The sequence below is a fragment of the Rousettus aegyptiacus genome, unplaced genomic scaffold (assembly GCF_014176215.1).
Source record: "Rousettus aegyptiacus isolate mRouAeg1 unplaced genomic scaffold, mRouAeg1.p scaffold_m13_p_5, whole genome shotgun sequence".
In the NCBI taxonomy this organism is placed as follows: Eukaryota; Metazoa; Chordata; class Mammalia; order Chiroptera; family Pteropodidae; genus Rousettus; species Rousettus aegyptiacus.
Window position 1 is genome coordinate 48,247,559 of NW_023416308.1, and position 16,436 is coordinate 48,263,994.

Genomic DNA, 16,436 nt, shown 5'->3' on the forward strand with positions numbered 1-16,436 from the left:
TTGAGCAAAAGATACTATTTAAAAACTAACGAAACAAGCAACAAACTAGGAAACAAAAGAGTTGCAACAAATGTAGCTGACAAAGGATTAGTACCCAGAATCTGTAATAAACTCATACATTTTAATAAGAAAGTCATAACCCAATTGAAAAATGGGCAAAAACCTGTCCAATCTTATTATAGAAGAAAGGACCATAGACATATGAAAAAAGTTGTCAATCTTGTCAGTAATCAGGGAAATACAAGTTTTAATAAAAGGTAATTTTACATCATCATAAATGCAAATAATTAAACTCTGACAATACCAACTTTTGATTTGGATGCAGGACAATGGAACCTTTATATGTTTGTGGGCAGGACTATAATTGAATCCAAAATAATTTAACATGACCTTTAAATCTGGAAAGACTCCATGAACTGCAATTCCACTTTTAGATATACAGTTGACCCTTAAACAACATGGTAGAGTTAGGGGTGCCCTGCGCATTTGAAAATCAGCATGGAACTTTTGATTCTATGGCTGGCCCTTCACATCTGCAGATTCAACCAACCTACATGAAAAAAAAAAAAAAACTGTTTTCCATTCGCAGCTGGGAAACTACGGTGGGAATGTGAAAATACTGTTTTAAATCTTGGTTGAATTGGAGGTTACAAAACCCAAGGATACAAAGGGAAAACTGTATTTACTGAAAAAAAAAATCCACATATATAAGTGGATATGTGCAGTTCAAACTGTGTTGAGTCAACTATGTATCCTAGACACACGAATACATATGTATTAGAGGACAGAGCAGTAATACGTGTAAAGAGTAACTAAATGAAAATAACGCAAACTTATATCACCAAGGAAACAGACAAATTAAAGCAATTTAATACTATAGAATATTCAACAGCAGTGAAATAAATGAACTACCGCTACACACATCTATGTGGATGAATATCAAAAATAAAATAGTGAGGGAAAGCGAGTCACAGAAAAACACATACAGTATTATAACATCTATCTAAATGGCAAGATATAATAAGTTTCAAATATGAATGATAAAAAGTGTCATGAAAGTTCTGGGAAGAACGTCTACCTATGGGAATCAGGAAAGACATCACAGGGAAGAAATATCTGAACTGGACTTCAAACAATAGAGATAATTTCTAGAGAGAGACAGAGAGGACCAAGCATATTTAAATTCAGTCTAGGCTGAGAAAGTGTCAGCAATGGCATTCTTCAGAAGACGAAATAACTCAAAAATAAGGCACGTCATGGGAAATCATAAGAGCAGGGAGAAGGCTAGAGATAGACTGAGGTTAGGGACCCAAGAGGTCCTATGCGCTATATTCACCTCGCAAGGAGAAAAACCCTGTTATTCCTATCCTAAAGAGATCCTTATACTGTGAGCCACACCCTCTCACCTCTGCCTAGTTCTTGCCCTGCCCCCTTCCCCAACACCACTCTTATTCCCATCACTTGAAAATAACAGCAGCTGATGCTACATTATGATGAACAGCACCACTTCCAAAGGAGTGTGAAATAACACCAATAATCTGGGTAGAAAAAGCCTGAGTTGGCCCAAAGCATTCAGCAAACCTCTGAAACCCTGAATCTGCCAAGAGAAGGCTCCTCTGTGTGCCTGGGGACCTGTCCCTTGAGCAAGGATGCTCACATGCATACACAATTTGGGATACAGCTCAATAAACAAATACTGTGTTTTCCGTCTATACTCATTCCACAACTATTTATTGAGCACTTAAAACCAACAGGAGTTGGGTCTTCATGGAGCCTGCCAGCTCATCAGTGCTGCTCCTCCATCCCAACGGTGGTTTCTAATGGTAATAGCCAAGTGTTGTTAGACATGATCCAGAAGTGATTAGCTCCTTATGTTTATTTTTCAGAACAGCCATTCAGTGTTCACTCAAGCACTAATACTTTTTAAAACCAAATGGGAACTGTATTGAGTAAAATACTCTTAATTGTGTTGGAAATGGTTTGTTGTTCAGAAGGAGGCTTGAGATATACACAAAAAACCAACAGCAGAATATCAACTTGTATTTTTTTTAAAAATAAAAAAAATTACTTCCTCTTCTCATTTTCTCTTCAAACTAGTGTTAATTCATTTAAAAATAAGAACAGAGAAAATGTGTTTCGTGTAATATCATTTGAAAGAAGAGCTCTACTTGTTACCAGGAAACTGGGCGGGGGGAGGAGGAGGTCCTATTTTTCCTCGCTATTGCCATTTTTCATCTAGAAGATTTTATAGTACGCGAATTCATTTGAACATGGGTATGAAGGCTGCTCTTTGTAAAAAAGATGACGTGATTTTAAAAAGTGTTGATGAATTTTAACTGATCCAATCTTATTCTTTTAAACGTTTTCTCTTATTACCAAAGGAACACACTGCTGAAACAAGGCTCCAGTTAACCCAGGGTCCAGAAACAGAGAAGGGAACTGAGAATATAACCAATAAGTGGGATTTAGGGTGCCAGATATTACCAATATTACAATCGGTGGAGCTGGTTGAGAGCCACAGTCAGAGGCCAAGCTCAGAATCAGAAAACAAATACAGCCAGTCAGGGTATCAAACTGAAGGTGGAGAGCAAGAAGTAAAACTGGTACACAAAGCACAGAACGTTTTTGTTATCAGTCCAGAGATTTACCACATATATTTTATTTTATGGCTCGAGAGTTTGAAATTCTGGTCCAGGAGTATCCTATCTCCCCCTCTTTAAAGAAATGGGCTAAAACCTGAAATAGCAGGCTACTATGGCCCCCACTTGGATCACGTGTCTAACCTTGTACTACTCAAGGGACAAAGTCATGAAAAATATGCCCATTCAGGCAGAAACCATAGAGAAAGAGTTAGGAGCTGCCATTCCCAGATGCAGCAGATGCTGAGCATATAAACAGTATGTATTATCAGAGCCAGAATAGAGACTCAGCTGTCCCTGACTATAAGCATTGTGTCCTTTGTATAATATTATTTAAGAATCATTGCAGCTTCATCTCCCAGATGCCAATGAAGCTCCTACACCCCTCAGTTTCTAAGTCTGTCCCCAGGAGTCTCAGGCAGGTGAGGGTATGTAGTTCACACCACACACACTAAGGTTACTCCAGTCAAGAGGCAGGGCAGCCAAGAAGGAAGAAACAGCTTTCTTGACAGATTAGGTCACATTCCAATTCCCCATGCACTGGCCTTGCGACTGTGGGCACACTGCTGTACCTCTCTGACACACAGTTTCCTCACCCACAAAATGTAGAAAATATAACATAGCTTGCAAGGTTGTATAAAGGTTAGAGATAATGTACGTATGGAGCACTATACCTGATAAATGGTAGCCGTTGTATTATTCAAATACTAAATGGCTCCCTCACAACCTCAAAAAGCAATAGCACACTCAGTCCTGAGAGTGTCTTCAGGCTATGTTCCATTTCATACTAACCTACTTCCTTGTGAAAAGCTCCCTTTCCTATCCTGCATACCCGGAAGACATAGTTAACATAGATTCGCATTAGGTTGTACTATAAAGAAAGAAAGATGGGGTCAGGGAAGGTAGTTTTATTTTGGCTTTCCCCATAGGTTTATTTACTTTATTTGAAATGATGCCATAAAATATCCAAAATCCAAAGATGACTGTAATATCTGAGTTAAGAAAGACAATATAGCAGCACTACTACCCTGCAATGTATACGTATGTGTGTGCATATAATATACATATAATTTTATATAAAAAATATAATTTACTATATACATCATACTTTTACTTAATATTTAATATATTATATATTTATATTATCTTTTGTAAATGGATTTTCATTTCATTTTTTAAATGTACTATGGTATTTTTAAATGAAATAAAAATACAATTCAAGGAAACAATAGGTGGCACCCCCTCTAGAGCTAGGGGCATTCAGAGCACAGCAAAGTTCCCCACAAGGATTTCAGAGTACTCATCCCTTTGTTTTACAAATGAGGAAACCAAAGTTCAGAGAGACGAAGTGACTCATCTCAGGTCACCCAGTTCAAATATGGGGGTGGGGAGTATATCTAGAGACTTATTCCCAGCCCAGTGCCTCTCCTACCTACCTACTCCTTGGCATATGCAGCTCGAAGAAGGAAGATGGGGCCTTCCAGGAGCAAAGAAAATGCCACAGGCAGATCCCACATCCTTCAACTATAGCCCATTTTCCCTGGTCATATTTAAGTGACTTGAGAATTATCCATTATTTTGTAATGTCTGAAGCTCTATTAACACAGATGATCAAAAAATAGCTTTCATTAAGGTCCCACAAATAGCAATAGGTATAAAACAAATAGTGCAGCCAGCCCCTGATAGAAAAATAAAAGATTCCTATACTCCTGTCTTAATCTCCTGCTTCCATTCACTAGCAAAATCCAAATGCTTGTGGCATCCCTGTAAATCCCACTCCTTCTTGCTTCCATGATTTTGCTCCTACTTACCTTGCTGACTGTAATTTCCTTCTGCTCTTTCCTTGGCTCACTCATCCTTTAGGACATAGCTCAGGACTACCTCCTCCATGAAGCTTTTTTGCTCATTCATCTTTGTATCCTACCCCTTCTTAGGCCTCAGTGAAAGTGTATTGAGACCTTAATGTTGAATGGAATATGTTTTCTATAACCCAGTATCAGAGTTCCCTTTTTTCCAGTCCTAATCTATTGCAGTCATCCCAACAACATCTCCTCTAATAGCAGCTAAGGGCATGTGAATCAGGCTGTGTCTGTCATAGGCGATTGAAGCTATGGAAATGTCTGCTAGAATATGTAGGCTTCCTTTCCTGACAGAGAAGGAAGTAGAAAGTAAGAAAGCAATAGCAGCAGGGAGACAGGATGATGTGGGCAGAGAAATGACAGCAGTACCTGAGGCAGAAAGCAGCCTAGACAAAGTGAACATGTATCTGACCTTGTCTAAAACCACCGTCTCTTCTCTTGTGGTTTTCAACAACTGCCCCTTGGCCTAGGAATCCTAGGTTTGCAGTAATTTCCAGCAAAAACAAACAAACAAACAAACAACAAAAAATGGAGGGCTTAGGAAATGAACTAAGCCCACGGCAGCTTCCACATTTTAAACCCCTCTAAATGACCTCCACTCTAAGTTATATCTACAGCAGGACTAGAGGGCCAAGTGGAGATCCTAGATAGTACGGGCTCTCCCCTAACATAGAATTCAATAAGGCACTACGTGATTTAAAGAAGAGACAACAGGAAACACAAGTCTAGCTTGCCCAGGTTAGGTGTCCCAGGACACACCCCTGTTCTTCAGCTACTGAGGAAGCCTCCACATCATGACCAGCACAAAGACTGGCACAGATAATTAGCTCTAAGACAAAATATAGGTCAAACCTCAAATCTGAATTTCTCTGATTTAAATTCTCATTTATGCAGCTAACAAATCAAGTTTATTCAAACTCATTCATTTACAAATTCTGGCTGGCATCCAATGTCACCAATCTGAAACTGTGGGTCCCTTAGAGCTCCTCACATCTATGATCTGTGGTCTTCTATAGCCAACATTTAGCTCCAGGATGCAATACAAGCTGCCATTTCCATTCTGGTCATGGTTACCATGGGGATCACCTTATGCTTCTTCATAGGAACCAATTATAATGCTTTTGCTAATGGCCCATAGCCTTGACTCTTGGGAGACTAGAAGCATTAGGCAACCAGAACACTTGTATTTGAAATTCCTCTCCTTCTCTGGGAGCTTAACTACTGGTGAGGAAGGTCAAAAGACACGAGAGAGAAGTATGCACCCATTCCATTAGAAAAGATGTTTCTATTGCTCCTTTCCTTTGCCAGTGGAGTTTAGAGGTTTTTATGAATTTAAGAAAAAATAGATGACAGCATAGTTACATAGTGGGGAACAAAATAGCTGGGTTCTACATTTAACTCAGCCACTAACTCTCTCTGCAAACTGAGATACTTCACTAAACCTCTTTGGGCCAAATTCTTCATCAATAAATTGAAGTTTGACAAAAATAATTTTTCAAAGTTCTATCAGTTGGTATTTTGATAATTTGTTCTTCCCTCAACTTACAAAATACTTCTTCTCTACATGGCCAGTAAAAGCAATCAGGTGAAAAGGCAGGGAAAAAAGGCAAGACTGAAAATATAACATGGATGAGGTCGCAGGGCCAGAAGGTAGAGGAGCCAAGAAGCCAAGAGTCAAGATGAAGTTTGGGGTCCAAAGTCAGGTGAGTGGTAAGGCATCAGGGGGCCCCAGGGCCCAGAATGCAGATCCAGATATCCAGTGAGACGACACCATGGCCAAGGTACGAGGGCATCAAGGAAATGCAGAGCAAGAAATCACAGCTGTGTGACATGATGGATTAGAACAGGTCTATTCCGAGCTAAAAAATTATCAGTCAAAAGCCAATGAGAGTTTAAAAAGCTGAGAGACACCAAGAGCAAATCAAATCTCAACAACTTCTCCTCTAAAACACTTTAAGTCATGTGTGTGAAGCCATGTGTGTCACAGACTGCTATGAAGGCTCTGGGAAATGTCTGATGAAAAATGTCAATCCTTTTTCCTTATATAGGTTCCCAGAATCTAAATAGACAATGCAAGGGGGAAAAACAACCTAGAAGAGTCAGGTTAAAACTTATGGGGTCAAATCAACAAAGGTATGTGGCTGAGATGCAGGCATCGTGAGGCTCATTCTGGACCACATCCTTTTCAGCCACAGAGGTCCTTTTCAAAGCCCCTGAGCAGTATCTCTCATCTCTCTATATCACCTGCTTAATACAGAGCTCTATTCTCTCAGAGCTTGAGGCTTTGAGATAAGAGTTTATTCATTATTTCAACAAATATTTACTAAGAAGCTACATAAACCAAGTGCCATAGTACATAAAAGCACATCGATTGCTACTTAGAAATCCAGATCTTCTGTGGTTAATTTTCTGATCCTATCTATTCCTTGCAACTATACAACCTAAGGAGCTTTATATAGACTCTTAACTAACATTTCCCCAGGCCTCAGTTCCTCCAAGTGCCATGGGAAAAGAACTGGGTTCTGACCAGAGCTCTGCCACTAACCTGCTTTGGGCTAAGGCTAAGTCACAAAAACATTCAATCTCTCAGCTTCTGCCTCTGCCACCTGGACTTAATTTTTCCTCCTCTGCTTCTTTCGCAAGATGCTGGAGGAGTCAACGAGCTAATATTTGTGAAATCACTTTGAAATATGGTTTCACTGGTGACAAGCCAGCCCTCAGCAAAGAAGGGGGTTTCATCAGAATTAGGACTTCTGATTCAGCCTGCCTTCCTTAGCCATTCCTGTGTCAATCAGCTGTCACTGTTCCTTCTCCTCAAGCCATGCAAATTTAAAAGCCTGCACAAGCTCATCTGTAATTCTCAGACCCAAGCTTCAAACAGACAAGGACAATTCAAAATTGGAAATCAGGAAAATGGCAGGTGGTGCTGCACTCTGTGAAAAATGAGCATTGTAGAAAGAGCCTCACTTTTCCCAAAGATGCCTGATGCTTGTGAATGATGTGCAATGCTTTCACTAAAAAGCCCTCATCCCCATGAACACATTTTAAAGACAGAAATCAATCTTTCAATATAACAGGGAGAGAAAATCTGTTAGGAAAAATGAAGAGGAGAAAAACCAGCTAATTCTAGAATCATTTCTACTAAATAAACAAATTCCAGAGAAGACCATATCCATATTTTTTTCCCTCATTCTTGCCATTTACTAAGCAGCTGCAAGAGATGAGACTGAAGAGAGAGACTGTCTAGCCTCTCATCCCTACTAGCCTTTCCATTTCAATTTAGACAGGATGCCATCAGAGAGAAACAATCTCCTTTGTCATCTCACCTCAGAGACCTCTCACTCCATCCTCAGCATTTTGTACTAGGTCAGTATTTACTTACATAAGACAAATAACAAAGACCCTCGCAGAACCAGTCACAACTATTCACTGATGCATTGGGCACTACTACACAAGGACAGGCCTCCACAGTTCCCCTGAGGCATTTGTGATCTTTAAAATAAGGCCTTGTGACACTGAGATTTATTTTAAACCCCAGACCAAGATGACTTCTACTTATCAGCTCCTTGGATGCTCAAGAATAATGTCACTACAAGGAATATTGAAGATCACAGCTTAAAATCATTACAGAACACATTGCAGGGAGAATCCAACAAATTTCAGGTAGAGGTAAGTTACCAAATAAGGCAGAAAATCAGGATGGGGTACTAGATAAAACTAGCAAAGTCAAGGGAAGGAAATAAAAAATATTCGGGGATGGGGGCAGGTAAAAAGACGCTTCCATGAAGAAAAGTGTAAAGTCGAAGTCTACCAGGGAATGCTTACATATTGCAAAGTCTTAACTCTTTTCTTGCCTCTTACAGTGTTCCACATCTAGAGAGTTTCAGAAGAGCTGGAAAAGCGCTCAAAAGAACAAGTTTCATGCTGAAAAGAGAGAAAGGTTGGTGTCCAAAAATCAGTGTTGCTTTCCTTTCTATCTTCTCCCCACACCTCATCTCCCAGGCCCCTCCAGAGGAATCATGTGGGCAAATAAGCTGCACTCTTTCCCAGTGCCCTTCCAATCCTTTATATGTCTTAGGAGCTTCTCTCCTGAGAAAAATCAGTCCATAGCAGGTCTGGAAGAAAGAGATAATAAGAGAGCTCACAGTGCATTGGTAATTTAGTAGAAAGCTGGACTGTTGTTGGCTGGAGAACAACAGAGACATATGTGCACAAGCAAGGAATCAAACAGTCAGCCCTTGCACGACTCGGTCCTTGAGATGAAGCCTGGGTGTTCACTCCATGCACCAAGAATGCTGTCATAAAAGAAGGGGGCAGCTGAGACTGGATGTGAAGAAATGTGTGATGACCTCAAGAAAACCAGAAACATTGTGGAGCCATGTGAGAACATCCTGACACACCACAGACAAGCATATCAAATTCAAAACTTATGAAGAGGCCAAAAGCCTGATGTAAATTAACCTGACTCTAAGACACATAGTCTTTGAAAACTTCATCCTGGCCCCTTTAAATTCTACATTCCAATTCTCCAGCTTCCAAAGTCAAAGACTAGCTGAGATAACCCAGCCCAACTGTCTTCACTATGGTAACCCGCATCCTATGAGTGTTCAATGCATATTAAAGGAATCTAATGCATGGCCACAAAATTACAAATCAGCTGTGATTAATTCAGAAACTGGAGAAATAACTTTTTATATGTAAAGAGAAATCACAATTTCAGTCATACTCATCTTTCCTAAGCGCCTCTGCTAGCAATATAAATAAGCACTCCAGGTGTCAATTAAATGTGTTATCTACAAGCCTATAAGGTCCTTCCAGTAGGGTGTTATGAAAGGTAACTTGAAAGAATTTGTGATACATCTCTGATTAGCGAGTTTTGCATTTTATAGTTATTCCTCCCATTGTCAGCAAATATTCTTTAAGCAACTCAAAAACAAAGAATAAATCTGGGTAGAATCAAGATGGCTAAATGAGAAAATAGTGTACTCCCCAAGAGCTAGTTAGCGCAGACATTGGTCCCAATCAGGATTGTGACAGAGGTTCTCTCAGTGGAGAGACTAAGTCCTAAAGGCTTTGATGTAGACAACAACAACAAAAATGAAGGGGCAGACCCAGGTTTGAATTTCTGCATAGTGTAAATAGCAAAAAGCAGTAGCTCCTGACCCCGATCCAAAACCCATTCATTGGTTCTTAGGCTCAAGTGCTGCAGGTTGAGGTAAGGTTGTCTTGAAAAAAGAACATGGGCTTTGGGCCTTGTTCCAAACCCTAACTCCACCAGTGGCTAAAGTGCTTCACCCTCTGAGTCTGTTCCCTTCTTTTGCTGTCAATGTTAATGGCCCTATTTGAAGGTAAATATGTATAAGTCCCTTCACACGACGTTCACATGTTCTCTCACACTTTTGAAACTGAATGTTCAGGATTGTAGATAGGGAAGGGAGATAAGGCTGTTGATACTTAGGGGGAAGAGTACTAGGCTAAGAATTAGTTACCTGGTTCTCATACCATCTAGCTCTGTGACTAAGGGCAAGTTACCTTTCTTCCTGATGCATCAGCTTGGTCATATGCAAAATGGACTAAATAATGTCTGAGCTATCCCCTGGCAATAAAGGAATTCTGATTCAAAGATGGGGATAGATAAAAACAATCTTTTTATAAAGTGTCACACCTAGGGTTATAGAGAGATATCAGGCTTGGGGGCCACTAGAATTGCTAAACGGGGTCAAAACTGATGATCATCTCAGGATCTAAAGATCTGCATCCAACAGAACTACCTTGTATTATATTCAAAGGCAGTTGGGTGGGAGTAGAGAGGTGGGAGGGAAAGCAGAAGAAAATAAACAATCCTCCCCTTCCTCCTCTGAAATCATAGCTGCAACTTTCAGATGAAAGAGACCCCTACCCAACCATGACAGATGAAACTACTGAGCCACAATTGACCCTAGCTGACTAATCTAGGTCAGACTCTATTACGGAGTTCTCAAGTGTTCCTGACATGCAATAGATAGTCAGGGTAGAAGCACTGGAGAGGAAAGGTGAAAAGTGGCAACCAGCTTTAGAGGTGCATTGGTCTTCCACTCACCTTTAGCATTCACCCACATACACACGCATGCCCCATGCTTGTATTTCTATGTCCCTCATGTCATGGGCAGGGGCCCATGGCCCTGTTTCTAGTATTACATGTCCCTCCTCTCTATCGGCCAGCCTTTAAACCCTGTCTAAAGCAGCAGCATTTCACTGAGAGTCAATAAGAGTTTCACGAGCAACTCAAATGAGGATGGGTAGCTTGGGGTAGCTAGGCTAAAACAGTCACAGTCTGCTCTTCAAACTGCCTAGACCAAAAGAATGAACAACTTACAAAGAACACACATTTAACAGCATGTCATAAAACTTGAGAGAAGTGACTTTCTCCTACACTTTGCACCTCTACACACATAAATGCACACAAACAACTATCCATTAACCAATAAAAATATCACACTGGGACTCTTTCAGAATAGTATCTGCAGAGTAATAAAGTATCATCTAAAATACTTCACAAAGAGAAAATTCTCACCAGTGATCCTTGACGCTCTGCTGCCTCTCTGAAATAACTCCAGGCCCTATAGCCTCTCAGGAGCTTCTAGGTAGACAGCACCGAAGTCGGCTCAATGTTCCCCAAGACCCAGGCCATCCCATGCTGCACAGATATGACCATCTTCACTTTTGTCACCCTACATATTCACTCTAACCCTACCATGCCTCTGCTCGGCCAATTCTGACGCATCCTTAGATTTCAGTATAAATGTTCCCTCTTCCAAAAAGCCCTTAATGACTCCCCAAGGTTGCCTCGGGTACCCTTTATATATGCATCTTCACCTATCTTAACTATTAGCTGGCTCTGCTGCAATTGTATGTCAACTTGTCTCTCTTCTCCACTAAACTCTGGGTTCCTTGTGGACAGAGATTATATCTCTAGCACTTAACACAGTGTTGGGATATAGAAGTGCTCAATAAATATTTGTTGAATGAGTGGATGAATGAATCTGAACCAGATTAACAGTTGTAACCAAAACAAAACAAAACAAAACAAAACAAAACAACTACTCAAGTCTACTGAAGACAAACCAATATATCTGGTAAAAAAAAAAAAAAAAAAGAAAGAAAGAAAGAAAGAAAGAAAGAAAGAAAGAAAGAAAGAAAGAAAGAAAGAAAGAAAAAGAGAGAGAGAGAAAGAGAGAAAGAAAAAGTCCCTAGGCATGAAAAGCCCTAGAGTTCACAATGAATTAGCTATGTGACTGAGCCAGGGTTGCTGCTGCTGGAAGGGCAGAGGAAAGAATAATGAAGCTATACCAGCTGTGTGTTTTCCCCATTTTTTGAAAAGAAATAACCACTTATAGAGTACCTACATATATCCCTTTTGTGCCAAATAAAAGCTTGCAAGGAAAGTATTATCGTCATCTTCTTACAGATAAGAAAACCAGTGCTCAGAGAAGCAAATAACAGGTCCAGTTAAAAGCAAAACTGATATTAGAAGTTGTACCTCCTGGTGACAGAGTTCACACTTTTTCACTCTGCCTCATTGCTTCTCAAATTTGATAGGTTTGGATGTTTATTTTCACATTCTGGTTAGCAAGATGCTTGCTGGCTGGGAAGCTGGGCACCCCTGTAGCCATGGCAATAGACACAGAGTGGTAGCAATGAACTAATAAGCAGATGACAAGCATTCAGATCCATTTTCTAAGGCCAACAAAGGGCTCATGTTGCCAAAGTTCTTCCTGTCTTTGCAAACAGCTTCAGAAAAAAGAATAAGGTTCAGAGAAGAGAATGCAGAGGAGAATGAAGTATCATGAAATGCTCCTCTATGTTGATGAATAGTGAAACAAAATTATATAAAAACATCATAGTTTATACCCAACCACTCACAAAAATTGTATCACAAAACACAGGGCCATCTTTAATCGTCATTATCAACAGGGACATTAGTCATAGCCACAGTGTTCCACCCAACTATCAGCACAGAGTCTTCTAAACCTCCAAACACAAAAATATGGAGAGTTAAGAGAAAAGTTTAGTGAAAATGAAATGCATCTAATTCCCAGTCAAATGAAAATGCCATGGGCCCAAGGCCAAAGAATATTCTTGTCCCAATGGTGTTCATCACCCTAAATTTAGTCAACTAGTGAGCTGTTTTAAGGAGCACCTTATTCAACCTTTTGCAAGCCAGAGACTTACCTCCAAATGCACAGATTGTTTCTTCCTAAAGCTGGAACACACTGTCCTTGGCTTTGTCATCCATGGAAGAAGCAAAGCCAACAAAAGCTCTGGTGCTATCACCTAGCTATACTTGTTCAAGCAGCACCTGGATGAAGTCCTTTAAGGGCAATGCCAAATGCTGTCCCTTCCCCCAATAACCCAGCCCACCCCTCCAACCCTCCCCAGAAAGTATCTTTTAAGATGAGAAATCTCTAGAGAAAATTTTCATGCCCATTAACATAACCGAAGTCCATGCAGATTATAACATTGCTTGCCTCATTTGATCCTTATGACAACATTGTATGGACTAAGAGTTAGCATGGAAGGTTGAAAAACCATGAAGCCTTGGAGTCGGACCTGGATTGAAAGCCTCACTCTTTCACTCAGGCAAGCTTCGGTTGCCTCATATGAAAAATAGGGATCACGATATCAATTTTTGTTCAATAAGTGGAAACTAACATTATTTTTAAGTAGATATTAATTTTAGGAATTTTTAAAGCTAGAAGAACTAAATGGTTAAGTGCAAGACTCTGGAGCCAGAGAAATTAGGGACTGTGCTGGAGAGAGTTTTGGAGAACTGTTGAATAAAAGTGGTATCAAGATACAAGTGAAAGTAATACCAGATCTCCGGGATTCAGAGACAGAAGCCCAGAGACCAACAAAAGAAATGTGGACAGGAGGAGGGGATGCAGCACCATTCAACTGACCTAAAGCCCATCATGCTTCAGTTCATCTTGTAGTTGCTCCTAACAACTAGTTTCATTTTGGCAATTGATAAATAATTATTAAGCGTGCTGAATGATGATCAAGAGAATAAGTTTTGCAGTAAGTTGTTCCCAGACTTTGGCAAAGGACAGGAAAATATCCTAAGATTGGAACTAATAAAACTCAATAAAACTCAATACACGAAAGAGTAGTGGCAGCCATGTACAGAAGTGGCTTACCCTAGGAAGCAGTTGGTAAATATGTTCTCTTAGAAAGAAAAAAAATAAATAAAAAGCAAATAGGAGGAAGAGAAATCTTGCTCTCACTAGCTCCCTCCTTTTCCTTCACCCTCTCCCTCTCTCTCTTTCACACACACACAGACACACACACGCGCGCGCACACTTGCAAATCGAAAGGGCCCACTGAATGTCTAGCACAATGAAAGAAAAGAGGCCCATACTTAGATACATTTTCATGACATTTCAGAGCACTGGGATTACAGAGAAATAACCTAAATATTAATAAAGCTTCCAAAGGGAAAATGGAGCAGAGCTTTCAAAATTCTGAGAAAAAATTATTTCCAACCAAGAATTCTACACCTATCCAAACTAAGATTTAAATGAAGAATAAAGTAAAGGCATTTTCAAAGAAGGATAGCATGAGATTTGTGAGTGAAGGGTAGTTGCTAGATTTAAACATTTAGATTCTATTCTCAGAAATGGGAAGCTACTAGCGGATTCTGAACAGAGGAGTAGCATGATCTGATTTATATTTGATTTTTAAGTCCATTTTATCTGATATTAATAGATCTTATAGTCTATTTATCTGCTATTTTATCAGTCTATATCTCTTTTGGCTGCCATTTACATGGCATATCTTTTCCCATTATTTTTACTTTCAACTTATTGTATCTTTGATTCTAAAGTGTCTCCTATAGAAACACATAGTGGAAGCATTGTTTTTTTATCCAATCTGACAATCTCTTTCTTTTGATTAGATTTAATACAGTCACATTTAATATTATTATCGATATGATTGAATTGTCAATTACTATTCTGCTTTTCATTTTCTATAGCTATGTTGTTCATATGCTCCTCTTTTACTATCTCCTTCAACTTAAGTGGATATTTCCTAGTGTACCATTTAAATTCCTTTAATGATTTTAAACTGTTTTTTTTTTTTGTCATTTTCTTAGTGGTTGCTCTCGAAAATACAATGTCCATCTTAACCTATTGAAATCTATACTAACTTTTAATTCTAGGAAGATCTCAAAATTTATACTTATATTGCTTCATTCCCCCTCCCTTTTATGTGCTATTATTGTTATACATATGGAGTTTACATTATTGTTGTAATCTCCACTTTTCATAATAGTATGTCTTTTATGTAAGCTAAAAAATGAAATGAGAGCACAAATACATTTAGTTTAAAATATATTAATCTTCTTATTTACCAACTGTGGCTATGTTCATCTCTTCCTGTGAATATGAGTACCATTTGGTGTCACTTCCTCAGGCCAGTATAGCTTCATTCCCACTCCTTCCTTTGTGGTCTAATCAAATATACCATATTTCTAAATGTTATATGTCCAGTAATATAATAGCTATTGTTTTATTTTAAATTAGAAAAAGGATATGTAATAATAATGTCTTTTATCATTACCTAGAATTATTTTTACCAGAACTCTTTGTTTTTTTAAGAAATTCAAACTACTGTGTTGTCACTTCCTTTTAACCTAAAGAACTTCCTTGAGTATTCTTTATAATCTGCCAATAATAAATTTTGTTTTTATTTATCTGAGACTGTCTTTATTTCACATTTATTTTTGAAAAATAGCTTTACCAGATATAGAATTCTTGGTTGACAGTTTTTTTCTTTCAGAATTTTGAATATATTGTCACACTACCTTCTGACCTCCATTGCGTCTGATGTGAATGAAGCTAGCTGTTAATTTTAGTGTGGCAAGTCACTTTTCTCTTGCTACTTTCAAGACTTTTATCTTTATCTTTGGCTTTCAACATTTTGATTTTGATGTTTCTAATTATGGATCTCTTTGTGTTTACCCTGAGAAGAGTTGTTCAGCTGCTTAGATGTTTGTTCAGCTGCACAGATGTATGTATTACTGATTTTCACTAAATTTGGAAAGTTTTCAGCCATGATTTCTTTGAATATTTTTTCTACACCTTTCTCTCCTCTCCTTCTCATAATGCCATTACATACATGTTGTTGCATGAAATGGTGTTTCAGTTCTCTGAGACTATTCATTTTCTTTATACTTCTTACTTTCTGTTCTTCAGATTGTATAATCTCTATTGATCTGTTTTCAAGTTCTATGAATTTTTTGCCCCTTCAAATCTACTGTTGAGTCCCTCTAGCGAATATTCCCTTTTAGTCATTACATTTTTCAACTCTAGAATTTACATTCAGTTTTTTTTATAATTTGTCTCTTTTTTATAGTCTCTATTTGATGAGTCATTGTTTTCATACCTTCCTCTAAACCTTTAAACATGGTTTCATTTAGTTCTTGAACATATTTATAATAGCCACCTTGAAGTCTGTGCTAAGTCCATCATCTGGGTACCCTCAAAGGTATTTTCCATTGTCTGCTCTTTTTTTCCTGTGTATGTATCACACTCTCCTGTTTCTTTGCATAACTCATAATTTTTTGTTGAAAATTGTACTTTTAGATAATATATTGTAGCAACTCCATACTAATCCCTCTCCCTCTTTAGAAAGAATTTGGGAACTTGTTTCTTTCATCATGTGTTTATTTTAGTGACGACTGGACTACTTCTTGAAGCCCACTTTTCCAAAAGTGTGCAGTCTGCTTAGACTTTTTTCCTTGCTTTTTTTTTCTTCCTGGCTTCTAGGGGTTACCCTTGTGTCTGTGAGAAGCACTTTTCGGTCAAAGGTTGTGCACAAGTCCCCCTTAGCAAGTTAGATATACACTCTTACTATTAGACTCTGTGGCTTGGAAACTGTTTTCATAGTTTGGGAAGTT